Below are 27,246 nucleotides of genomic sequence, written 5' to 3'. Positions count from 1 at the left end.
ATTATATTATTTAATAGATTATTAATCGTGACGTGATTTAAAATCATCTTGCATCAACTCATTACACGCGATTGCATATTCTAGCGCGTTAACAATCTTCTCTCATATCTCGGTATAGTTTAAAACCGTCTATCGTTTAAAGCTGACTTTATGCAGTATTAGCCTAGACGCTCTCACTCGAAATACATGTTGCGTGCAGAGTCGAGACGGTACCAGGCATACCGGCTTTACACGGGGGACGACAGGACGCATAATATAACGGACGTGCATAAATCCACGTGCCAGTCAACAATGTGCATAAATACTGGCCCCTTGTAGCGTGGTCTCTGCGGGTGGATAGCCGAAGCGGACGGGGGGAGGGTCGGTGCCAGGGGTAGTTGCCGGAGGGACGGTTTAGGGGAAAGTTGAGGTCGCGGCGGAGACTCGTGCAACAACTATGCGGTGTCGCAGTTCCTCACTCCGAGGGGACAGCCTGTGGTTATGCTCGTCAGTGCGCGCGCGTTCTTCGAGAGATATCTCCTCGAAGCGTTCGCCTTCGGTCGGGGGTGTATCGAATGAAATTTCGAGTAGCTAGAGGTCGATCGAGAGGCGACTCGTCGTAACGTCGACTACTCATGGGACGTATAAACTTGGATAATTCTCGGCGCGCTGTTATCTCGGACTCGTTGCGAAGTAATAACGACAAAGGTTCCGCGGTACTTTTCAAAGAAGCAATAAGGGTAGGTCCGTTTAAGTAACAGGGTAACCAAGAGAGATGAGAGGAAGCGATGAGAGAGAGAGAGAGAGAGAGAGAGAGAGAGAGAGAGAGAGAGAGAGAGAAAGATTCCGAGGATCTTGTCGTACCCTCCGAAGGTGCGCTTGCACGCGTTCGTAAATACATATATATGTTTCAATCTCCGGCGTAATCCTGGACGGGCGACGGTATTAGAAAAGTTTTTCCCGCTACTACTACATCACAACGCTTGCTTAGCCGGCTTACGCGTGCTCACTGTGTGTTCCGCTCTTCCTCGCAGCCGTGTTACTCGAGTGAAACAAGGCGGGGACCATCGTCCGCGGATCGCCGACGAAAAATCAGAAATTACGAGCGTTGTCGATACGTAATTCCGGTTTCTCGAAATACGAATGCTTCCGCAGTCGGCCAACGCTATCTTCTCCGTCCACCTATCCCTTCCCTCTCACCCCGTAGAGGCCAGAAGGTAAAGGGCACCAGGGACCGGGATACCAGTTTCGCAATCTTATCCGACCGGTACCGTGTCCCGTTATCCTCCGGTGTGTACACCGTCTAGTGCAGATATAGGGTGGCTCCCTTCCCCCTACCCTCCCCCCCGCCTCATCCCCGCGTCACCCTACCCATCTGCGTTTTCTCTGTCTATCTCCGCTCGCGTGAACCGCTACTCTCTTGGTCGCTCTCGCCAACTCTTTCGGTAGGATTCCCGCTTCCCCGAGCGTTTCGCCGATCTTTCCACGACAACATCGTTGTCCTCGTAAATATTTGAGCCGATACCCGAGGATATCGGCTAATATTCTAAGAGACATCGTATCGCGGACGTTCGCCCCTATGGACTGGACTACCCTCCCCGTGCCCCTATCCCTCCCCCACTCCTTACATTTCGCTTCTCCACCCCCGCCGCTCGGATCGACCGCCAACGCCGACTCACACACAAACGACTGTACACAATATTTATATTATCCCAACAGGACACTCTCGGGTAACACGGACATGATTGCAATCCCGTTCATATATCTTCAGCTATACGGCCGCGCGCGACTCTACACCACGCTGGGGACATATCAAAACCGGCGGCCACCTTGCAACGTTGGTGGTAGCACGAACGCGACGACGCCATCATAATATTTTCAGATAAACCTACGATTCCGTCTCTTTCCTATCCTTCTCGTTTCGTGGCCATCGTCCACGGCCGGCTCCAATACACGGCTGCGTTTTGCTCCTAGACGACGCGTAATGCCTCCCGAGTAAATTGATTGAGCACTACTTCAAGCTTCTTCCCGGGAATCTTGTTCCGTCTCATATCGCGTTGCCTTCCGATATAAACAGGAAAAAATGACCGACCACACTATTTATATCCGACGTAATATTGCAAACGGAACTAAAAGTTATGCGAAGGAAACGTAGATGTAGATGGAAACTTAACATGCTCGGCATAATCAGCTTGCTTGTACGTGTGAAATTAGAATTTTTTTTTTTACTTAAAATGTAAAAAAAAAATCTAAAATTTAAAATTGTAATGTAAAATTTACATTCTTAGAATGTTTTTCGCGTCGGGGATTAAAATTTTTAAGGAAAAATTAAAAAATGCAATTGCGAATAAATATCTTAATGCAAAATACGAAACAATCTTATATTTCAGAGTGAAAATATAATAAAACACGCAAAAGGAGAGATTATAAAAATAAATGTTCAACGTTTATATGTCGAGGAAAGCATCGAAAAATGTAAGAACGTCAAGGCTAATCCAGTATGATCACTTTGAGAATCGGTATCATCGAGAAAGCAGAGACGACCGTTTTCAATTGATGGGAGGCCAAGTCGCGACAACGAAGAATACCTTCGCGTTAGCGAGATCTCCCCGAGAAAGGGGTGAGAGCTCGGGCGGAGAAAAGGGGTAGTAAATGAGGCGGAGCCAATCGTTTCATTGCATCAATAGTCGTAGCGAAGTTATACCAACTTTCTTGATAAATCCCGCTTACTTTGCGCCATAACATAACTTTACAGAATCGGAACCACGGCCATGGAAGAATTGCGATTTGTAACTTTAGATGAGGTCCCCCGCCACCGGCCGCCTTCCTTTCCTCCCGTCCTCCTCTTCGATTGTATTACCCCGGTCTGTCCGTATCGCCGTGCTGTGCTATCCTAAGGTACAGGAATTTTCCTACGAGCGTTCCTTCCGCCGGATTTCGACGGAAAGTCCTTCGGGATCTCTCCCGGTTACGATCGTCTTAACTCCTCGATCTCCTCCGCCGTCTAACGGGGTTCATAGTCCATGGACAAATGCGGATGGAATATATACAGGGGGAAAGAAGAGCTACATAAACTTCTGGAGTACGGGAGCGTGGCCTCCTGACGATTGTATAGACCATTTGCATACAATGCATCTCGAATCGATAATGGATTGTACAGGTATTTCGCGGAGGACATCTTTAAAATGGTCCTGGACTTGAAACTATCAAATATTGAGATTTACATTTTTCGCGCGAATTAACGAAAATATTATCTTTTTAAAAGATTTTATTTAGTGATACGCAAAGTTCTCTTTCTCTCTCTTTTTTAGTAATATATACTACGATAAATTCACTTTTATAATACTTTTGGTTTCCAAATTCTGAACAATTTATGTTTAACAATTTATATGTTTAAATATTAATCCATATTTAACTATAAATCATTTTTACGATTCAAAAAGATATGCATTCATATTTGTAGTCCAGGGAGTGTTAAGTCGGATTAAAAGCATTCGGGGGGAGAGAGAGAGAGAGAGGAGGGGGAGGGGGGGGGAGGGCCAGAACGAGACGTCTCCTTCTTGACAGGCGTGCACGCGCTAGTTGGTCGGACAGACCGGCGCTGATCTTTCAGGAATTCCGGCTTACCGTTTCACGGATTTCCGTTCCGTGACGTTCGCCACCGCGAAGAGAGCTTTCGGCAAATTGGCATTCTTCTTTCGACCAGGACGATCGTGGATGCGAACGAGCGGGCTTGACGTTCGCCCAGTTCCTTTGAGCGCGAGATCGGTGGTATCCGAGTGAAGTGATCTCTGGCTGCCAGTGATCTCGGCTCTTTTTCGCCTCCTATCTCTCTCCTATCCCTTGCCTGGAACCTTCTGTTTTCTTCCTTCTCTCTTTTCCACCTATCCCTCTCTCGTCTCGCTCAGACGCTCTTCTAGCACCGTTCACGATGGCATTGTACGCGACTAATTAGTCGAAGCGCGAGATGGAGGAGTGAACGGCTTTAATTAACATTCCTGGCTCGCTCACCGCCGCCACCTTCTCGGAAGGGCAAATTGAAGGCTGTAAATGTCGGGAGAATCGCTCGAATCGAGGCAATGGCCCTCCATATCCTACGCGCTCACCCCGAAATTAGACTTTCCGTCCCTGGATTTGAGCGGGCTCTAATTTTTCGTTCGATAGTTAAACTGGAAAAGAGGAAAAGGGGAGATCCTTTTCGCACTAAGCTTTCGAGATATCGCATTGTCTTTAGAATTGTTTCGAATAGTCGCCATGATTTTATTACCGGACACCTAGAATTTCAATGTACGTTAAGATAAAAAGATCTCCAATATCTTTATTTGCCCCAATACATTATAAAATAAATAAAAATATAAATTATTTGTATAATTTTGATCAAAGAGAGAATATATCTAAACGATATATTTTTATTATAAATTTTACTTTTTCCTATACCATTTATAATTATAAATATATAATCAAAGCGACATGCGTCGCATTAAGTAATTGGCATGAAAACTCACAGTGTCAGATTTTTAAAAATTTTGTTCTTTACCTCTTTCATCTTCTTCATCAATTACACATTACTTTACAAAGCAGCGTTAACAGGTGTAATGCAATTTTGCGTAGAACTGAATTGCAAAGTAAATTATAGACGTACGCTTAGATGATATTCGATGTCAACCAGAGTTATGTTATCGAGGTGGTTCGCGCACGTTGCGCAATTTCGATCATTAATCGCCGTCGATGGATTGCGTCGAACGCGGAAGGTTAATTTTCCGCGAATAATTGGGATCTGGTTGATCGATCTAAAACCCCCTGCCGAGAAGGTGGCGAAACGGCGTCTAAGTCATCCCATTCGTCTTCGGTAAGATACTCGACAGAGAAGATCATCGATTCCGGGTAGGGGGGCTAAGGAAAATTAAATGATGCAGACTCCCGTTGAAGGAGAGTTATTTGTCACGGTCGTTGAGGGAGTCCTCCCGCTTCCTCCTTCTGCCAGCCAGAGGGTGGAAGTAGTTCTATCTCCACCTTAGCGCTTACTCGCCCCTTTTCCAACGTTGCTGAGAATCCCGCTGTTTAACCTAACCGAACCGCTATTTGTAACGAGTCTATTACATTGAATACGAAACGAGAGCGCCAACTTCGACCGGAATTCGTCGCTGAATTACCGAACAAAGTCTGGGTAAGTCTTTTACTTGCCGTCTATGCTTGCATCGGAAAGCGCACTTTAATAGAGAATTAATTTCTCGCGTTTTAATCTCATCATGTATTTTAACAGCATTGTAATGTTATCAAATCGCCAATTTGCATCAATTATAAGTAGACGTCGTACGTCATATTGAGATTATTTTAAACAATATTAGGTATTAAGAAATAAAAATATTAATTGTTTATCGCTTTATTGTCTGTGTACTTTGTTGATTATATGAGTTTACGCGATAAAATTTTTAATTTCAGAGCGAAGAATATTTTAGAGCAAGAAAATAATGAAAAAATCTTGAAAAAGCTTTTTGATAGTTTACACGCCGTTTGAATAAAATTTTACATTTATGCACGTATATGTATTGTATATACAGGCAAGAAGAAAAGAAAAAAGAAATTATTTTTAACGATACATTTCTCAATTGCGTAGATGAAAGATTAACAGATATTGTGCGGAAATTTAAATTTATTCTCATAAATGTATTTACGCATTTCTCATATTTTCTTTCATGGCTGAATCATTGTGGTTACCGCAATGTTTTCCAAGAGCGATAATTTGACGGTTTAATACAAGGTACCAGGATCCAAGATGGAAGGAATCGGACGATAAAAATTCTGCGAAACGAACGCGGAATCAAGCGCCGTTTTACGATAATGCGGATACCGTGGGTGACGATCGAGAAAGGCAGCTGTGGATGCGGCAAAAGTGGAGCGCTCGACGTGGCAGCACACCGCCACTCCGATAAACAACGTTGCATCGAGTGAGGGTATAACTACCCTCTCCTCTCTTGCCCGCTCCCCTATCCGCCGCGAATATAAATTCACAACACTTGCGAATAACTGCCGCGCGTTGCTCGATCGACGCGACGATCCCTCCGAGCAAGCGTTATCTTCTCCTCTTTCCGTTCTACGTTCGCATGACCAGACACCGAGTGGGCTTTTATTGGCAGTGCTCAGTTTCGAGTTAATGCGTGTTAATTTCATTACGAATTATTCGCACTGATGTATTTATTGCTTTCGTGCGATACATTCTGTAGACAAGATGTATGTAAATTGTGTTAAAATTCTAAAAGGCGTGTTCCTTAACCGATATAGAGCTAAATTTTCTTCTTTAGAAACTTTATATAGAACTGTATCCAAAAATTAATAATAAAATTAATAGAAAAAATTTTAGCTTGAAAAAAGTTAGAAATGTTTGCTTTTGAATATAGAGGAAATTCATTTTCTCTCTCTCTCTCTCTCTCTTTTATTTTTTATAGATTTATTTTATTATTATTATTATTATTATGTGTGCTTAATATTGTTCAAATGTAAAATAAAATTTATTCGAGACGCAAGATTAAAAGTCTGGCGAACATCTATAATAATTTTAATACAGATTCCAACTTGTGTGACATTCCCAATATATATGTATATTGTTTCCTACGCGACGCCGATGAATCTCACAAGTATCATCAGGCGCCGGAAGAATTATTAACCCTGGACCCGCTCTTCATTCCGCGACGTTACGACGTTAACAGCTCTCGCTCTCCGGGTTTCCGCCCTCTCTCGCGCAACATCACGCTGTTCGCCCGGCATTCCACCCCTATATCCCCTTTCTCTTTCTCCGTAGGGGGCACGGAGCGGCGAGTCGAATACGGGGGGACGCGCGGCGAGGGGGTGAGTTGCCCGCCCCAACCCTCGCGATAACTTTTTCCTTCTCCGCTTGTACCGTGCTCGAATTTATGCCGGACGGAGAATTAATGCGTGACAGATTTGTAGTTATTACGAGGAGGAGGCGGTGGCAAGCTGGAAAGAGTAGGAAGACGAGTGGCCTGGCCTCACTCAGCCCGAGGGAACAAGCGGCGGTGAGCGAGACGGAGAAACAAGGAGTCCACAAGATGGTGAAGGACGACGATAAGGGATAGTAGCGAGAGCAGGAGCAAAGAGAGGAAGGGTGAAGGAGGGTGGGGGGAGACGAGAGGAAATGCAGAGAGAGAGAGAGAGAGAGAGAGAGAGAGAGAGAGAGAGAAAGAAAGGGACGAACGAAGAGGGCGGCGGAGGCGCACCAAGGTTTCGCAGGGCATCGGAGGCATGACCGGGCAAGGCAGTGAGGCATTCGGGCAGCGCGATGGCGGCGGAAGTGAGCCCATTACTTATTATAACTGCCTGGCGAGCGAGGAGCGCCTGTCAGGCATCCATCATCGCGACGAATGGCCTCGCTGCCAATAACATCCGCCGTCATCGCCAACTTTTCGCGGCCTTGCCCGCTGCTTGCCGCTCGCTCGCTCGCGCTCTGCTCCGCCGCCCCCAACCCGTCGCTCACGCTTCTATCATCTTCATGATCGCCGACGAACGACGACGGGGTCAATCGCGCTACTTGTTTGTATTAATTTCCTTTACGGAAGTAACCACGAGCGAGCACGCTCTTGTCATCGACGCGGGGTGAAAGATGGAAAAACGATCTCCGATTATTTCCGCGAGGTTTCTTAATGGAAAAGTTAGCCGTGATCGATATTATCGATATTATTTTGTCGGTTGCGACGAAAATGAAATATTTTTATTACACGAATATCACTGACTTCTAATTTATGTGGTTTTAGTCATTCGACAGAGCTTCTGTCGATGTAACTTTTTTAATAAAACTTTATTTATTTACATTCAAATTTTATAGAAACACGAATGAGCTTATCATTTTCAAATTGTAAATGCGCAATTAAAATCAGAAATTGAGATACCTAATAAAATCCATTTAAAAGAATCTTGCGAGACAATTTTTTGCAAGGGAGATAAAGAAACATCAATTATATAATGCACACTCTCGATTAGAAAACGTTGGAAGGGATGACGGCAAAACGAGCGACGCGATATTGGAAACAATATGTTGGCTGTACATTTGCTTCGGAGAAATAATTCAAAAGACGATCATGATTAAGAGGGTAGGAGCGCTCGCGCGACACGAGCGCACGATCTTGCCCCGTAATCGATGGTTTAAACGACCAATGGCTATCGCGCGAATCGTCTATGATACGTAACGGATACTGGCCTTCGGCGCTTCGCCAAGTAATGTAGGTATCGAGTGTTATGAACAGAGGTATACGTAACACGTAAAGTAATACCTTTATCCTGAGCACGCGCGCGCGTATATGTGTGCGCCGTGATGCGTACACATATGTATTATACGCCACGTGGTATAGGAAGTCGCTTTATGTCAGAGATCGATACTCATAAAATGTTTCGGCACGGTTAGGCGCTCCTTTTGCCCTCCCACCCTTCCAACGGTCCCCGATCCACCTTCCCCTTTCCTCCGCCCTTCACTGTCTCTATCTATTCATCTGCCTTCCCCTTTTCCTATCCCTTCGGTATCTTCAACGAGAGAGGGCCGTATCGCCGACGTATTTACGATCGTCGTAAGCCGCGATCGTAAGGTTCACCATGGATGTCGATATCGAGCCTGTGCTCTCTCTTCCTGTCTCCTTTCTTCGTAAACCCTCATCCCTCCCGCCCGTTCGTCTCCTTTCTTTTCATCTATTCTATCGCGATCGTTTCTGATCGTTGTGCGCGCAGGAAAAATCTAAAGCCGCGCATATTTATATTTTTATCATATGCTATTTAATTTCAATACGAAGCTTACCCAACTATTGCAAAAGTGTAAAATGTCATATTTCACATTTTACTCAAAAACTGCTCGAAAATTATAATATTTTAATTATTAGATGAAAAAGAAAAATATGTAATTTACTTTTGTCGATATATGAAAAAGTAAGAATAAATTTTCAACAATACTCGTTATAGATATAAATCTTAATTATTTTATTATAATAATATATTTCTAGTTTCGTGACAGAAACAATGCAACATCTTTTTATACAATACTTGCTTACCTATTATACTTTTATAATTTCTAAACCTTGCGTCACAAAAAAGTCACAAGAGTCTTGCGTAACGTCGATATTTTTAAATTTAATGCGATTAATCTTTTTAAATGTTAGAGATATTTTATGTCAATTTAGTGAAATAATATATTATGCGTATATAGTCTCATTGTTTAGGAGGAATCATTGGAACAAGGATGATCCAGCAACGCACATCCACCGCCGGTCAGTTAGGCTAGGCATATGGCAGGTCGTATCTATGTAGCCGGGCAGACAGCTGGAGTGACTCATGGCGGATTACAGTGATTGCTTGTTTATGGTCATTAACATCCTCGTGGTCCCATAACTACTCCGCATGGCGTCCCATCCCATCAGTAGGCCCCACCGTACGAGCTAGACTATATGCTTACGTATATGTGTTCGCAGGTATGTCGGATGCATCCTGTACATCGCCATACATATACGTGAGAGGGGGAGAGAGAGAGAGAGAGAAAGAGCGAGAATATAGACCAATGTCTAAACTAATTTAAATAATAAGCTCTTATATATATTCATATATATATATATCTTATTTGCAAGCTTTGTATAAAAGAATACAAGATATATTTCGAGATTAAAGAATATAATTGAAGCTTTCTTAATTAATAACACAAAGAGAGTAATGTCAATTGACATTGAGAAATAATCATATTATAAATTTTAAATTTCCCTTTTCGTCTAATAAGAAAATTTTGCTAAACAGATTTTGTGAAAATGTTATAGAAAAGTAAGATGAATTTGTGTCACATATACAGACGATAGATTTGTTGATAAATTTATTGATAAATTCAATAGTGAGAAAGATTAATTTTATGAGAGAGAAAGAGATCATTCATCTCGCAACATATATATTGCACGTCTCGACGCGCAGATATGTTTTACAAATAGATCGCGTATGCGTATGTGTGTGTGTGTGTGAGGAGGCAGCGCGACTGAAAAACAATGTTTGTTATTGATGCGAATATAAAACGAGCGTTTTTTATTAATTCGCCGCGAGACAGTAGATCGCAAGGCATCGTATACGCTTAGAAAAACGACGGTGAATTGACTCAACGATGGATTCTAAAAAACGTTATTTCGACGCCCCGGCGAATAAAGCTCGTCGGACCTCGAAAGCATCCGGCGATCCGCCGCGAGATATAGATTGTACGCGCGAACCGCATTCGGGGCAATTGCGATCGGTCGACGCGAGCAGTGCGATTCCGCGCGCGCGCGCGGGTGTTTAGCGCGGGCTGATTGATGGAAACTGGTCCTCCTAGAGCAACTGCTGCCCACCAACGGCAATTATACCCGCTACACGCAAGCACTGTATCGTCCCCGACACATAGATCGTCCGTGCTCGTTCGGCTCGGTGGCCAGTAACACTAATACGACCGTGGGACGCGTAACTCGCGCCACCCCGTAACACCGACATCGACCATCGATACCGTCAACCGATGCCCGCCGCCACCGCTCTGCCGCCATCCCTTGATTGCCTCATTGGATCGCATTATGTCGGCGCCATTATCATAATTTAGGGATTTTTCACGGTCATCCCCCGCAGAGCACGGGCTTTGGCTCCAAGCCCGATTGCCCATGCAGAGAGAGAGAGAGAGAGAGAGAAACATATGTCGATCGATCGGATTCGTCGCATCGATACTATCTTTCAACTTTTGTTCCTTAAAGCTCCTGCTTTATAGAATTGATTATAAAAAACTTGTATAATTATATAAAAGAGATAAGATATAAAAATATAAAAAATAAGCGATTTGAAAGTTGAAGGTTTTCTCTTACCTTTTTTCTTTTATCGCGATTGTCCGGCAATCGGCCGTGGCACCGTTACGATATAAACTCTGTAAATCAAAAATAAAATCTGATAAGAAAGAGTACCATTTCCGAGAAAAATCAGATAAAGGACGAAGCCAGGGACAGGAGCGTATCGTAAAAACGGGGACACACGGTTGCGCAACGAAAATAAGGGGAGCGCGCGCCTCTAATAAAACATAACTACCGAGAAGTACGACGTTATGGATCGGGACGTCGACCTCGGTATTCCGACGTCGACGCGACGTCGACCGGAGTTAAGTTCGCACACGTACAAATACCCGTAATACGCGCTTTGTGCACGCGCACACGTGTACGTGCAGACGCGAGGGGTAAACGCGGTATAATATGATAATAACGCCCACCACGCGGGTAGGTAGATAGGTATAATTGTCGAGCATAACTCAGGGCGGAGCGACCTGGACGTCGGTGATGTAAAGCGGCTCCGGGACTACGGCACACCGGACTCTCACAGCCAGGGCTCGGGGGGCAAAGAGCGGGGGGGGGGGCGGGAGGGGGAGGGGGGAGGGGAAGGGGTTGCTTATCGGGAGAAGGGGAGGGTTGCAGCTTTCCTTAATTTATTGATATAATCCAGCTCAGCTTTGTTAAACACGCATAATAAGGCTGCCAGGGGTGGCGCGAATAATCCGGCCGTCGCCGATGAAAGTAATCTTAATTGGTCTACGAAAGCGCGCGCGTCAAGCCGGAGCTTCGTCTAACATAAGCGCAAGATCCGCTGGGACAACGGGTCCCCGACAACCGGGCATGGCTTTTGCTTTTAACTTGAATTGAACACCGCGCCAATTTATTACGCTCGGTTCGCGCTAACGATACTCCGGCGCCGCGTCGTGTCGCGCGGATTGTATCCGTTGGATCTCTCGATTTTGCGATTTTCCGCACCGCCAAGTATACCCACTCGATTTCGTAATATACCAGCGATAAATTTGTGCCGTCAAGCCGAGGAATGTTTTCATTAGGATAATTCATTGTTTCGTTTGTTGCATTATTGTGAGATTTAATATGTATGCTGATAAAAAATTTTTTTTTTTTTTTTCACATTTGTCATAAGAAGAAATATCGTAAGATCATTGTATGTGTCTAGAGAAAGAGAGAGGGGGAGAAAGAGAGAGAGAGAGAGAGAGGAGAGAACTTAAGCAATAAGAGTATTTAATGTTAATCGATAATCATTTTTTTTTTTTTTTTAAGAATATTTAAATGTATTTAAAATGTGTGTTACATATGTGTGTGTATATATACCTTTAATTTATGCTACATAACTTTATTAAACTCTATCTACGTTTTCCATGCGTAGCTGAAAATTATTAGAGATAGTAACGTAAACGATTTATGGCTTTTCAAGCAAGACCGAAAACTCACCGGATATTGCACGGCGATATAGGACAAACGACGCGAGTAACGACGAGCCAAAAACTGAAATAACGAACGGCCTCGTCGAAGGGCGACGCTTGGAAACATCAATCTCTCACGATTTTTTTCGGGAACTCGGTTTTCGCGATGACGCGCGGCTGACAAGCCGCAGAGGGTATAGGAAACGATCGCGGGCCGGTGAACGCATCAGGATACGACGCCGGTAACACCACCGAGAGGGGTACGAGGTGGAGGTAATCACTTGGTGATGTAGTTCCTGCGAAGAGAGATGGAGAGGGTCGCGACGAGAGGGTGAGCGTCGGGGATGGCGGACCGAGGGGGAGAGGACCCGGCACCGCAGTGCACACGACCACCGATGCACACTCGGTGTGTGCCGCACCGAGTGCGAGTATTAGAGCGATTGACTGCCGGACGTAACCCGTACGTGCCGTCCCGGTAACGCGTGTAACATACTGCCGCCATGTATCTCCCTCTACCGTTCACGTGTTTATGTGGAATCGGGGTAGGGATGTTCGATTCTCTTAAAAGAATCGATTCTTGAATCGATTCTGAATCGAATCATGAAAATCGATTCTCTTAAAAAATCGGAATCGAAGAATCGATTTTGCAAGAATCGATCTAAAAAATCGTACAAAATTATTTATACATAATTGAAACATACATAAATCTAATTAATTAATTAATTTTAGCTAATTGTGACCGTAAAAAATTTTTAATTGAATTAATTAATTTTAAATTTTAATTAGTTTTTTAATTTTTAAAACTTAAATTAATAAAGGAAATAATTAATTAAACAATTAAGCTTTAAATTTTTGAAAAATTTTATATTATTAAAAAAGTATTTACAAAAAATATATGTTTATCTCACATACTTTTTACATACATTTCTTTTATATACTTTTATATACTGCTTTGTTTTTAGTACCAAACTACTTATTCATTTTTTAATTGCCAATCTTTAATGGACAGCGAATTTAAAAATAATAGTTGTTGTAGATGATCGGGCGAATGTCGGTTCCTGGAATCTGTTAAAATTGCGAAATTGGCTCTTAGACTATATAGATTGTAAAGAGTGTAGACATAGGCTGCGGTCGGGAACACGCTAGAAATGCTTCGAAGCATTATTAAAGATAGAAACAGTTCTTCGATTCTTAGGGTAAAGAATCGATTCGCAAAAAAATCGTATAGCAAAGAATCGATTTTTTGACTAAAAAGATCGATCTTTTAAAGAATCGAATCGGAATCGAACATCTCTAAATCGGGGTCGGTCGCCATCGCGGCGCGTTCGCACAACCGAAAGACGAGCCGCATTTTTGCCCTTTCACAAATCGTCACACCGGAGTACTTATGGAGCAGGTAGGACAAAAGTGAAATTGTAACGCAAGCCGCATCGACGGACGTCATCGACTTATTGCAAAAGTCGCCCCGATTATTATCGAGCACCTTTAACAGAATTCCGCAAATTCTGTCGTAAAAATGTATATCATGATAATTATTTTTTTAAATCAGCTGATATACAACCTGTTATTTTCACATGATACTCGTAACAATTTGACAATTTCAGAGATTTCGTTTGTAATTTGTCAAGTCGGCCAACAATTTTTCGAATAGACAGCGATAGAGAACGATGAGCGTCGACGATGATCTTTGCGCGTGCGCGTGGCTCGTCGATAATTTAAAACTTGGGTAATAAACCGTCGAGCCGCAAAGTAATCACCCCGAGAAACATGGCGCGCACAGTGACATTTTTTTCGCAATGGATATGGTTCGTTCGGCGAAGCGAGCGAAACAACGAGTCCAACCCGCGCGACCTCCGCGAAATCGCGCGCGTTACGAAACAAAGCTCGCTCGATCATGAAATACTGCTCGTGCCCCGGTCGCGTCCGGAGCGCACGGTGGCAGAGAGAGAGAGAGAGAGAGAGAGAGGGTAGAGAGGCGGGGTAGTTTAACGTCGGTAGGTAGGTGGTTTATAGTGATGCGACAAAAATGTAAATGCGATATCGTCCAGGATTCTGCGGTATAAATCTCGCGTTAATGTGTGGGGCGAACGACGTGGCGCTGACTACAGAAACGAGTCGGTGAGAAAGAGAGGTCGCGCGGTAAAAAGTTCTAGAGAGAAAGAGAGATCGACGCGAGAGCCGAGACAGAAGAGAGAGAGAGAGAGAGTGACGGAAGGGGGAGGGAGAAGGAGGATGAAAGAGAGAAAGAGAAAGAAAGGAAAGGAGATTCCGTCGTAGCGTTCATTAGGAATCCCTCCATCTCCCTCAGTGCCACCCTCGTGTACCGAATCAGAGCGGGGGAGGGAACGGGAGGAACGGAGAGAAGGTGAGAGAGGAGGACGACTTCTCTGAGCGAGAAGGAGAGGGTGGAAGAGAGAGGGTGCCGCGATAGATCACGCGGGCGGCAGTGCTCCTTCGAAAAACATCCATAAAACGCAGTAGGGCGGACTCAGCGACAATAAACTCTACATATAAATCTTGTCCTCTGACGCCGTGATACGCTGATGGCGAGCACGATAATCTCCGAGAATGCGGGTCCCTCTTCTTCTCCCTCTCCTCCTCCTCCTCCTTCTTCTTCTTCTTCTTCTTCTTCTTCTTCTTCTCTTTCTCTCTTTCTTCCTTCCTTCCTTCCTTCTTCTCACTCCGTCCACTCTTTGCAACCTCGCAACGCCACCGACTGTGTACTCCACCCGCAGTCTTTCACCTCGGACGTTTCTTCGTTCCATACGCACTACCGTGTACCCGCGATTGCATTTGCATTGCCAAAAGGGTTACGCGACTCGCGTGGTCGAGTCCACGCGTGTCGGCGTCCCGATAATAACGGATCCGCTCACGAAGATACGCGCGAACGTTGGTACGCGATTAGATAGACGGTATAATTTGCTGGACTAGACTTTCTAAAATCTCTCGCGATTCAAGATCGAACTCAATGACGCGCGACATCGAGGCGCTGTTAGTCGTACGACCGTGAGAAGAACAAAAGGGACGCGATTAATCTCGTTTCGCCGCGCTTCGAGTCGAAATCGAAGTCGTTTTAGGCCGTAGAAGCGTGGCTCCGTAGATGTAGCCTGGAATTAAAGTCTCAGTCCCGGTGCCGCCGTTCCCCGCCGCTCCGATGCCGATCCACGGCATCCCTTCGACTCGTCTCGCCGTATCTTCGACCGTAATTCACAGCCCCCGTGCCTGCTTTGCCGCTCCCTAAATGCTTCTAACTCCTATTCCTTCGGCGGGATCGAACAATGGCGCGTGAAATTTCAACTTTGAGCCCGCGCCCTCCTCCTCGCCACCTGGCCCCAGGCCGACCCCGCAGGCAGTCTCCTCGCGCGATCTCCTCGCTCGCGTAATTTAATTATTCACTCGAAAGCCGAACTCGGCGGATCTTGGCCGACTACCCCATTCGTTCGCCGGCGTTCTCTCGCATTCAGCCGGCGTTAACTCGTCCGCAGCATCCCGCGCGGGCCGAGGGCGATCGGTCAGGGGGCAGGGGAAAAGCCGGTGAGGGCGAAGGGAAGGATGGGATACCGAAAAAGTGTACCGGAGAAACGAGCCAGACATTTCCCTCCCTGCGCGTCCGATATCTTCTCTGCCGGCACTGCGTCACGTAAATCTTCCTTGCCGCGCACGGCGAGCTGCTGCTGTTTAGTTGCAAGAACGATTTTCTCCGCCAACGCCAGAAACAGATAAACCGACGAGCGTTGCGCGAAATGAATCATTACTTTTTATCGGGGTCGCGTTGTTATACCGACGGTAATTAGCGAGCGAGCTCGAGCGCTCCTCGACGCTCCTCGAAATTCTCGTCGAATCGGCGCGAGCGACGTGAGATTCCTACACTTTTATGAGAAAAGAATGTGACGAGGGTAGAGTCGCGGGAGATATCGCCCGGAGAGAGAGACACGTGGAGGAGGCGAGTCGTATCGAGGGAACTCCCGCAAATATCTTTTACATTGGCCACTTTCCATAGAAATGTTGTAAATTCGCCAACTTTGGCAACTCCCTTTAGGAGAATTTTAGATCGTGTTAACGATCGAACTTGCGTGCCGTTATTATTCAGACATTCAACATACGAATTTGGGGAGAGAATAGCGTGTAGTTTGCAGAGGATTAAATTACTCCGAGCCATACTTCACCATCGAGATTTCATCAATATACTCGATGTGTGTTTAAAAATTCACGGTTTTATTTTCCAAATCAATTTCCAAAATTCAAAGATTATTTGCATTGCTATCCTATTAATGATAAATGTTGTAACAAATCTGTAATTATACCTTGTCTCTCTCTTTTACCCGTATTCATAGTCCGTCCTTGAGGAATAAGGATTCCTTGTTCCTCGTTCCACGTTTCATAAACTTTCCTTGACCGAACAAAAGGAATCTTATTGGCTCCCTTATCTCAAGGAAGGTTACGAGCTTCCTTGAGGAGTGATGCGACCTTTTTAGCAGACGATACGCAGAATATAACCAAATATAAACTCCAAAAGTTAGTTTCGTTACATTTGTGGTTTTGTGGTTATTTGTTGTCGCGCTCTCAAACTGAAAGTGTATAAAGGAAAAAGGGATAATGGACAATGAATTTTTAAATGATTCTGACGATGGATTTGAAGACGAAAATCCAGAGAATCGGATTCTGTGGCGGATTCCGAAAAGATACATTCGCGATTGGGAAAATCCCGTGGAATAAAAATTCCTTCCTTTTGAAGATACGAAAAAGTTTTCATATGTATTATATGAAATTAGTTGCAGGCAGCATAAAACGGTGCTGCCTCCAGTCGGTCACTAAAAATCCCTAAAATATTCCTTCCTGCTGAAAGGGAGACTCGAGGTCCATCTATGAAACAAGGTGGCCTTGCAGATTCGAGGAATCCTTCATGGAGGCTTCCTCCGTCCTTAAAATAAGGAAGGACTATGAATACGGGTATTTTGTCTCTTTCGCTGTAATTAATGTTGAATATATTATCAATTTTTTCTCTTATATATGTCTCAACTTAGATTTTGCAAAAGGCAATAAACTTCATAATTTTTAGAAACTCGAACACGTCTATAATTATTTATATTTAAACGATTTTTGAGAGAAAAAGAAAGAATCTTATATATATATATATATATACGTTTGATATTCTTTTAACGTGTAAAATTATCTTTTGACATGCACCGACACAACCGCACTCGACATGTTAATCTCACGTGTCGGCTGCGCCGTTTTGAGATTCCGTCGATAATCGACGTCGGCGTCGGCGGTTAAGACAAGATGGATTTGTCACGCATCGCTGTCGTTTAGTCGATAAAGTGACGAGAGTCAGCCGGCGGTACAAGGTGCTAACTAGACAGAGCGGCACTCAATTATTACCGTCAGACCTCGTGTAGTTTAACTCATCCACCCCATACCGACGAGCCCTGCCTCCCCACCTGCCCTCAACTAAACACTTTACGAGCAGCTTGCCTACACGTCGCGTGCGATCAGTGTCGTCCTTGCAGCGTCTCTTATCGAGAATGGCAGCCCGTTAACAGCGCAGTCGGATGCCTCGCGCTCTCTCGCGCACCCACGTGTGCATAGGTACCGACTAACTAAGACATTGCTTCCTCATGAGGACGCGACGTTGCGAGGATGTATGTGGTACGACCATAGATTTGGCGATTAACGCGCGAAATGCGTCGACAAGTCGCCCCGAAGAACATCGGCGACTGTCAATTCCCCTTGATCGATCGAAGAAGAAGGTACGAATAAGGAAACGATTTACTAAGACGTACAGTAAACTATTATAATAAAGTGAAAAATGTCATAGCTATACAAAGAGAAAATTTTAATTCAATTTCTTCTTTGATATTCTCTTTCTTTTTATCTATCCATCTACCTACACACTATAAGCATCTACATTTATCCCACGCTATATCTGCGAGATTTTGCATCCACGACCATCCTGTTATCACTCGAAGAAAATTCTCGAACAAGGAAACCGTAAGAATCTGTCGAACTGCTTGGTAGTCATTCTCTCCGGCAGTATATCCTATTCTTCCCTTGGCAAGCACGCGCAGGGACACGAATGTATCTCGAGCATTTTTCGCGCGATAGATGGCACAATGCGAAAGAAATTTGTTGCCAGCACGCCGGGATGATGTAACGCCGCGAAGATTTCTCTAAGGAATTCGTAGCAATGCTTGCATTCGTCGATTCGGATGGGGAGAGAGAAGAAGTCTCCCCGCGCACATAGGCAAAAGTCTCCCGATACGCGCCGTTCATCGCGGGATCATGCAAGGAAAATTGGATGTGGAACTCCCGTCGAGATCGGTTCGGAACCTTCCTCTGGAATTTCATCGGCTATACAGGAAGATCCCCGTGGCTCATGCTTTTTATCGCAAGTTTAACTCGATAAGCTAATGGAAACTCTGTCGGTGCTCTAGAAAATATGGCAAATAACAGATCGAGAATGCAGACGCGCGATCGAGATACTTATACGCGATCTTAGAAACCTTCATGTTAATATCCTATGAAATATACAATTGCTCTTTCACGGTAACCTTGACAGTGAAGAATTTCTACGGACAAGGAAAATGACACAGGTACCCCAACAATACACAACAGGATGTGTCTAAAATAATACCTTTATACTTATAAGACAACATTTATTGTGATCTTAATAGATCCTTTGAATTATCCGCGTACATTTATACAGGATTATGCTTAATGATATGTTAATATACCCGATGAGAGATATCCGTGAGAGCTGGGTACATGCGCGCAAATACGAGTTATACATACTTTCGCGATATTTATAACGGAAATCCTTTTATCTTTGGCCCCGCCTCTCTTAATCTATACATTTAAATTTAAATCCTTTCTGCAAAATTTAATTCTTTGAGAACACGCGCGCAACGTACATTCTGTTACGCCTCTTCTCTCGGTCGCAATTACCGCCAGCCGTGCTTTTGGTCCTACGACGTACGCTGCCGGTTGCCTCGAGACAACGAGACAATCAATAAACAACACGTGTAGATAACAATCGTAGGATAGAAACCCTCTATTTTCCGGGATGGCCACTGTAATTGCCGTACGTGTTTCCGCAAGCTTCACTTCGTCCATGTTTCCCGGCTTGCGCGAGACCAGACGTACGAAAAGCATATGCGAATATCTCGAATTAGCAATTTGTCTGTCTCCAAGTGACATTTAAACTAATAATAATAATTTTTTTCTTTTTTTTTTTTTTTTGAGGGAAAAATTTGTTTTATTTAACTTCCCTTTTTATTCGTAATACTTTTTTTATATAATATTATTTTGCTCTACAAAGTGTTACGCATATAAGTGATGATAATACAATGGATAAACCCGGCACTGAAGTAAGATTACATCGGTGTCTTTATATAATCTTACACCCCTAAATTATTGCTAATGACATTTTGCTATTTTTCTCTCTCTCCGATATTCATCTCCGATTGCCTTTTGCTCCCTTATAATGTAGCCGTGAAAAATAATACAAGATGAATTATGCGAATGGTGACGAAAAAACGTTTCTTCGGAGCGATCGGATAAATGTGGACGAAGATAAAGAAGCGAAAACGGCATCTTTTCGTCCTCGATAAACCGACTTCTGGAATCCTAATAAGAAATATAGCGGACTACCGTAAAATAACGGGCCTCCTTCAACAAAGAAACAACGTGTATTGCCAGTGGCTGTTCGTGGAACATCGAGAAACGTGCGCGCGGTCTCTACCGACGAGGGTAAGAGATTTCTTCCCCGATGGGGATCGCGCGGGGGTAGGTAGGTAGGTAGGTCGGAGGGAACAAGAGCGAAGCCCGGGAATAAAGAGTGCGCGGATTAAGAATGCTTCCTCGGAGACGAGTTATAGTCGCTTCCTTCCCGTAGTTGGAATTAATCGGCCATTCCGGAGGCGATGCATTAACAGAGAGGGCGCGCTACCTTCCAACCCCCTCGCGTCCTTCCTCGTCGCGGCATCCCTCCGCGTCTCGAATGACTCCTTTTATTCCGGACTCATTCACTTCGATACCCACGATCGTTGACAATAAAACTTCCATCCTGGCGTACGGCTGCTTCGATTGTCGAAGAGGTTTGCTGAATCGTTATTTATTCATCGACACGCTCGGCTTCTAACGCGCTCGCTACGTATATACTGGTATATCCAGGGATTAAATCTAAATTCGCAGAGATACGATTGACGTTTCGACTAGCAAGATTGAAGTTTTGAAAGACTGCGCAGATTCCGTATTGAGTAGCGCAAACTATAAGCGAGAAACTATATTTTTATTTAAAATGTATTTGATATATTTTAATTTATATAAATATTATAAACTTTTGAGTAAGTTATACTCTTTTAGATATAACATATGTATACTTTATCTCGAAAGATATGATTGGCAAATTAATACAAATAACATATTAATGTATGATTTAATAAACTGTGAGTATTAAGCTTATTATTCAATCATATTGCGTAGCGGAAGAATTTAGTATTAAACATACGTATTCTGACTTGCATGATCATCGCGAAAACTTGGAAAATATCCTTGCTCGAACTCGGCTTGTGTGTTTTTCTTTAGGGATTAATATAAAAGAATATAAAAGCGCGCGCGTATACGGCGCGCATTCGCTCATTAAGACTCGCTAAGGGAAGGCGGGTTGTAAGGGGAGGTATGCCGAGGCATGCGATACGAAATTTTGATACGTGCTGTGCATTCTGCCTCTATCTCATACGCCCTCGCCGCGACGACGGAATCGCGTAAACGCGTGCTGTCTGTAGGCGGTTAGTGTAGACGCAGTTGGTAGCTGGAGGCTATACGGAAGAGGGAAGGACGGGATCGCATGCAAATATACCGGGGAAACCTCGAAACTTAGCGCCGGCTAATTACAATCTTGACTTCACCCCTGAGCTTCATAACGGGTAACGGCTCCCGCCATGTCTGCCTTACCAACTTTTTGGCTTATTGTCCTTACGTACTGGCCACGAGGGATATCTAATCTACTCACACTTTCCAACGAAAAGCGCGATCCTAAACCAGCGACTTTTGTTCGGCTAGCTACTTTCCGCCTCGTGTATAATTCGTAATTCGCACACGACGAGATCTCTCTCCTTCGCTAATCCCGTACCAAGGTAGCGAAATTCTCAGTGGACTCCCTCTCGACTAATTTTAAATTCATCGCTATCTTATATTCTACTTCAAAGAAGCATAAGTTCATGACCTCACGTTTATCTACAAATCTCTTTTATAATCTGATTTTGTGAATACATTGTCTTCATTCATTCTGAAGGAAACCATCATATTAATCTCGCGATCCAATTATTACATAAATTCAATTTCATTAGCAAAGTTTAATTTAATTTTCCAACGATTTATTACGTCAACGTTGTAATTAACAAAATTTTCTACGATACATTTATTTCTAAAAAGTTCACGAGATAGATATGATTTCGATGGAAGAAAGTTACACGCACTGTCATTGTCTTATCTTACTTGAGAGAAGTTTATACCGTTTCGCGAGAAGCAATGATGTTTGGTCGAGTCGGATTCGGAACGCTTTCGCGAGAATCCATAGAAGAAGTTTTCACGGTGGCGCTTGCGCGACTTCGAGTAGCTTCTGTCCAAGAGAAGACGAGACAGGAGGCTGACGGGACAGGCGGTCCACTTAAAATCGATACCGGAGTGCAGCCGTCTCCGTCGGGTGCAATTCCCATGCAAATGAATTGCACCGACACTGGCTCTGCGCAACGAAAGGGATTGATTTTTCCAAAGTTTCGTGGCACTGCATCGTGAACCCAGTCTGGTAAATAAGATTTTGCTAGACTAGAAACTGATGTATTTACTCGTATACATGATCAAATCATGTCGAATAACCAAGTCTTTTATCTTCGACATATAAACAATTTCTTACGTATTTGCTGAAAATTTTTAATTATAACGAGATATGTTTTATCAACTCGTTTAGGTATAATAATATATATTTTAATAATTATTTCAACTAACGATAATGCGATGCATAAAAATTCAATTTTCATTAATTAAATTATTTACTTTTTAATGTTTACATAAAAATAACAAAATCTATAACAATTTATCGACTTATATAAATAAATATTATTTTTAATAATAGTCAGAAGAAAATAATTGCTTAGCTTTAAAATTTTTTTTTTTTAATTTTTAGAAATAATATAATCATAAAAAGCGACATATTAAAAAACGACATGAAGTAAAATTTACGAATTACATGGCTGAATGTATATTTATCAATAGATACATAGAAATATTTTAGCAAATATGAGTGGAAAAAATACAGAATTGATCTTACATCTGAATTATAATTAATCAATAACTCATTGGAAAGCGAGTTTTGTCCAATTGAATATAACCCAACAAAATTATTTAGATACAGTATCTCTAATGAGGATTTCGCACTCAGCGGACGCAAGCTCCGATCTGTGTCGCGTCCTCTTCATTATTTGAGCAATAGCATGGTTGTTTACGGCAATTTCCGGATAATCAATATATCTGACAAGGTTCGTAAATATCTTTAAACTTGATCTCTGGAAACGCGCGCGATTTATCCGTATTAATGAGCGACCGTATCTCATGTATATAATATCGTATGTGTAAATGCGAAAGCTATGTAGAGTCTATCACACGCGAGGAATTTGAAATGTCTAATTAACAACATAAATTCCGTATACATAATACAACATGATGTTTAACAATCCTATTATGAATAATAAAAAAATCTCTGGTCTTAGTTAAATAAAGAAGAAAGTTTTCATACGATCTCTAATAAGTTTTCACGTTTCTCGAACATTCAATTTACATATATATTAGGTGTACAACTTTGCTTCCGCCGTTTGTTTTCCGAAATTCGAGGCTTTATTGTAAAAAACTGATTATACATTTATGATTCAAAGTATCGTCCACTCCCAACGATCGTGCCAATTCTTTTTGACTTTGACTCGAGTCTTCATTAAGTAATGCCTCCAATTCTGCATCTTCGAAAACCTTCTCTCTTCCACCGCTATGCCGGTCTTCGACGTGAAAATCACCGTTCTTGAAGCGTCGAAACCACTCGCGACACGTTCTTTCACTAATAGCGGTTTCACCATAAGTATCTGAGAGCATTCGATGAGCCTCAGCCGCGGATTTCTTCATATTGAAGCAGAAAATTAAAACCTCCCGCAAATGACGAGAATTTGGCTCGTAAACTGATATTTTCAATCGAGAATAACTTTATGATGCAGACACAAAATCGACTAATGTTTCTATGGGGTTATGTTGACAGATGCCCAAGTTTATCGCATGACGTCTATGATCTATTTATTTCGATCACTACTTACCGCTAAAGCCATTTATAGGAAAACGGCGGAAGCAAAGTTGTACACCTAATAATATCAATTAATAACAAATGAGATATATTTTCTTCTTTCAAATACATAAATTAATGTGATTATATACCGAAGCATGAAGCAATCTATATAGTAAAATAAAAAGTAAAAATAAATTATAATAAAATTAATTAGTAATCATTTAACGGGTATGTAATACAAGGCATTGATAACTATTAACCATCGTATCATGAGCACACGTGGGCACATGTTTACGCGAGCTCGCTAGACGACGAGGGTCGCTTATGGTGGCCGCGGCGTCGTTTCGCACCTCTCGACGCGTCAAGCAGGAAGAGAGACGCGTCGCCATTATTATTCCGAGTGATGATTACACGCGCAACCACGGCTGTACTAATTATCCGGGTCATGATGGATCGCTTCCGTACGGAAGGCATGTACCCGAATACAATACTTAGTTATTTCCATCAAGTGGCCCGACGCGGGGATCGTAACACCGACGCGTAACAATAATTAATCATTCGCGTATTAGCGGGCCAAGGTTCGTTTAAGCCGGGACAAGCGTTTCGAGATTAGGTGAGAGCAACCGACGCTTGCTTCGGAACTGGACCTCCGGCTCTCGACACTTGGTCGGCATGCGATTACTCGGGCATTTCGGGAAAAAGAGTGAAAAGCGTTCGCATGATCTGTGTCTCGCGAACAAGCGTGCAAATACCAACATCTTGCTGCATTATACCAATTAAAAATTTTTATTCATAACTGTATCTTTAATTTTATCTCGTCCATTACATCACATTATTTTTTTTTAGCAAAACTATTATTATTAAATTATAATATAGAAAATAATCATAAAATATGTAATAGAAAATTAAGTAAAACTGCATAAATGGTAACGCATCACTGATTTTATCGCCATTTAAACATGTCGTTAGGAAAAAGGTTCTTCGAGATTGCGAGTAATTTCTCGCAAAAAAGAAATGGGGAACGATATTGGTTTAGGAGATCACAAATTAAAGTTTCACAGTTTTAATGCTTTCTCTCAGATGTTATAAAGTAACATAACAAGAAAAATGAAGCTTGTATACGTTGTATTTATTGTAGACGTGAAAAAAGTCCTCGTTTACATATACGGGATAGATAGACGGTCATAAATATTTTGTCAATAATCGGTTTCACCTATTTCTCGCAGTTCGTTAATAGCATACAACTACACGAATTTCTAAGTATTGTCTTAAAAAAATATTATTTATTAAATGCGCGGGTGCGGAATGGAGCGGGATCTCTCACCCCTTGCACTCCCATCCCAAAAAATTTCTAATCAAATCCAACTCAATTTTACTTTTAAAACTGAAAATAGGTTTGGGGTAGATTAGAATTTTTTTCGAGACGAGAGCGCGGCGGGGGGGGGGGGGGGGAAGGGCTCTGCCCTTTTTTAATCAAAAAATAACAAGTTATTACAACATACACAGACATTAATGACAAACTTCAATTTGTTATATCTTCTAAGCCAATGCCATCCCCTACTTATTTCTTGCGGGGGATTATTCGAAAAAACTCCCCAACATATTTAAGTGGCGATAAAATCAGTGATGTGTTACCCTTTATGCAGTTTTACCATTTTTTTTGAACAAGATTATTAATTATTATTATTAATTTATATAAAATGAGTTAATTTTTAATACAGTAAACTAATCGCAAAGGGACATATAAATATGATATATTGTTCATAAAATATTGTATATAATAGAAAATTATAAATTCTCGTAAACGTAATAAAAAAATAAAATAATACATTCCGTAATATGTAATGTCTACGTAATAAAATTTCAATTTATTATAAAACAACGATAACTCTATATCCCTTAATGAAATTTTCTACAGTATTTAATATTAAAAAATATACACGCGCAGTATATAGAAAATACGAACATTTTCCGGAACGGCTCGCGAGCGGGGCATATAATTCCATTATGTAATTCTGCATGTTACATTATTCCTACCGCATGCACAATGTTAACTGAATGTTCCGTGTCAATGTGTTTACACTGCCCGCGGCTATAGTTACAATGTAAATGCTCTGTCCAGAATGTATACCGTTTCGCGATTCACATTCAGGAACATCTCATTGAGCGAATGCACCCTTCCAACCGAATCACGTTTGCTGTTAATTACTGCATTTATAGTAGATGCGTAATTTATATTATGCAGCACATGCCCGATAAATCTTCAGGTGTTTGACATCACTTTGTGTATGTTAAACTATGCCCGTTGAACGAAAAGTAAGTGACCGTCTGATCCAAATATGTAATGAAACACTGGTTTGTTGTAATTAATAAACAAAGTAAGATAGGATCGTTGAAAAACTGAAATAAAAATTTATCAGTTGAATTTATGCAAAATTTGTAAATGAAATGTATTTATAGTCTTTAACAGGAGCCTTTTATTTGCCTCTTCGCTAAGAGAATTCATTTAATTAGACCATCCAATAAAACTACCGTATAAAATGATACAAATTTTATTATTTTCAAAAAATATTCCAGTATCTGTATTTTTATTTTGGATATGCATGGAACGTAAGTTGTGAATCTGTCATCTTTTAATAATAATCTTATTCAGTTATAAATAGATTTTAAATTCATCAAATCGTGTTAATTTCCCGATCATTGATCGCCAATCAATACAAAACAAACTAATACAGACAAAGTTATATTTGCGACAGGAAATCTCTCTCTCGATTTAGTTTATTAGGAAAATGGAGAAATGCAATTTCACACAATTGCTGTAGAAAATTATGACTAAAAATTATTGTTATTTATACCGAGCAGCAAGCACAGAGATCAAGACGCATAAATCAGTCACTGGCGACATCGTGGAGCAAGACACATGTCGCGCGCTAACGCAAGGTAGCACAGCCAAGTAAACATCGCGAAATTCGAAAAAGAATATAATTACGTCATTGTAATATCTCCTCCTAGTATCTTTGCAAATTATTTCTATCATTATCAATATACATCTCGTCAATGTACGAAAAAGCTGATTCAAGACAGTGATAGTATAGAGTAATTGTCTATAATCAAGTTAAATAGATAATTTCTATTTAATAACTTGTTAGTAGAAAAAAAATTCATTTATATATTTATTTGATGATAGTATGCAATTAAAACGATGAAATTTATAATTATTTTTTGAACCACGCGAGTCCCAGTTATTCTCAATGCGAAGTATCACGGCTAAATGTTCCGGCTTATAATCATTCGCAGTAAAATGAAAAGATTCGTATATCTTTCGATCTTCGCGGTCCTCCTAATTTATAGACGGGGCCAGTTCTCGGATCCATAAATCGAATTCGTGAGCTCGTACGTGTGGGGTGGGCGAGAAGGGCGAAAGAGAAAAGAGGAGGAGGGGACGAGTAAAACGACGTTTTTACGACGAGCTTGCCTGCGTAAACGAGCGAATCGAGCTCCTTCCTCGTCTCCGCTTTGATCTGTCATCCTCGTCGTCGCGCGATGAGACGTGCTCGCCGCCCGTCAGCATCAACCGTGCAGGCTCCGTCGGGCCAATTTATGATAATGAATCCGAAGATTTATCGCCGGCTTCTCGCTACGACAAGATATTAAGCGAGCCAGCGCAAAATTAGAATTGGCGCAAGCGAGTTACGTCGCTGCTCTCTCG

The 27,246-nt window shown here is 42.3% G+C and overlaps 1 long non-coding RNA gene across 2 annotated transcripts in view; it reads right to left on the bottom strand.

Moving 5' to 3' along the window:
* The window catches only part of LOC138944787 (uncharacterized), a 136,870-nt gene that overhangs the window by 41,054 nt on the left and 68,570 nt on the right, over nucleotides 1–27,246 (bottom strand). For both annotated transcript variants that reach the window (XR_011448873.1, XR_011448872.1), the window contains exon 2: nucleotides 10,833–10,891. This is a non-coding gene — a long non-coding RNA (uncharacterized lncRNA). The remainder of the gene's footprint in view (nucleotides 1–10,832; nucleotides 10,892–27,246) is intronic.

This window comes from Polyergus mexicanus, unplaced genomic scaffold (assembly GCF_030449975.1).
Source record: "Polyergus mexicanus isolate NDT 795.1 unplaced genomic scaffold, iyPolMexi1.0 SCAF_2, whole genome shotgun sequence".
Lineage (NCBI taxonomy): Eukaryota > Metazoa > Arthropoda > Insecta > Hymenoptera > Formicidae > Polyergus > Polyergus mexicanus.
This window is presented reverse-complemented; position numbering and strand designations above follow the sequence as displayed.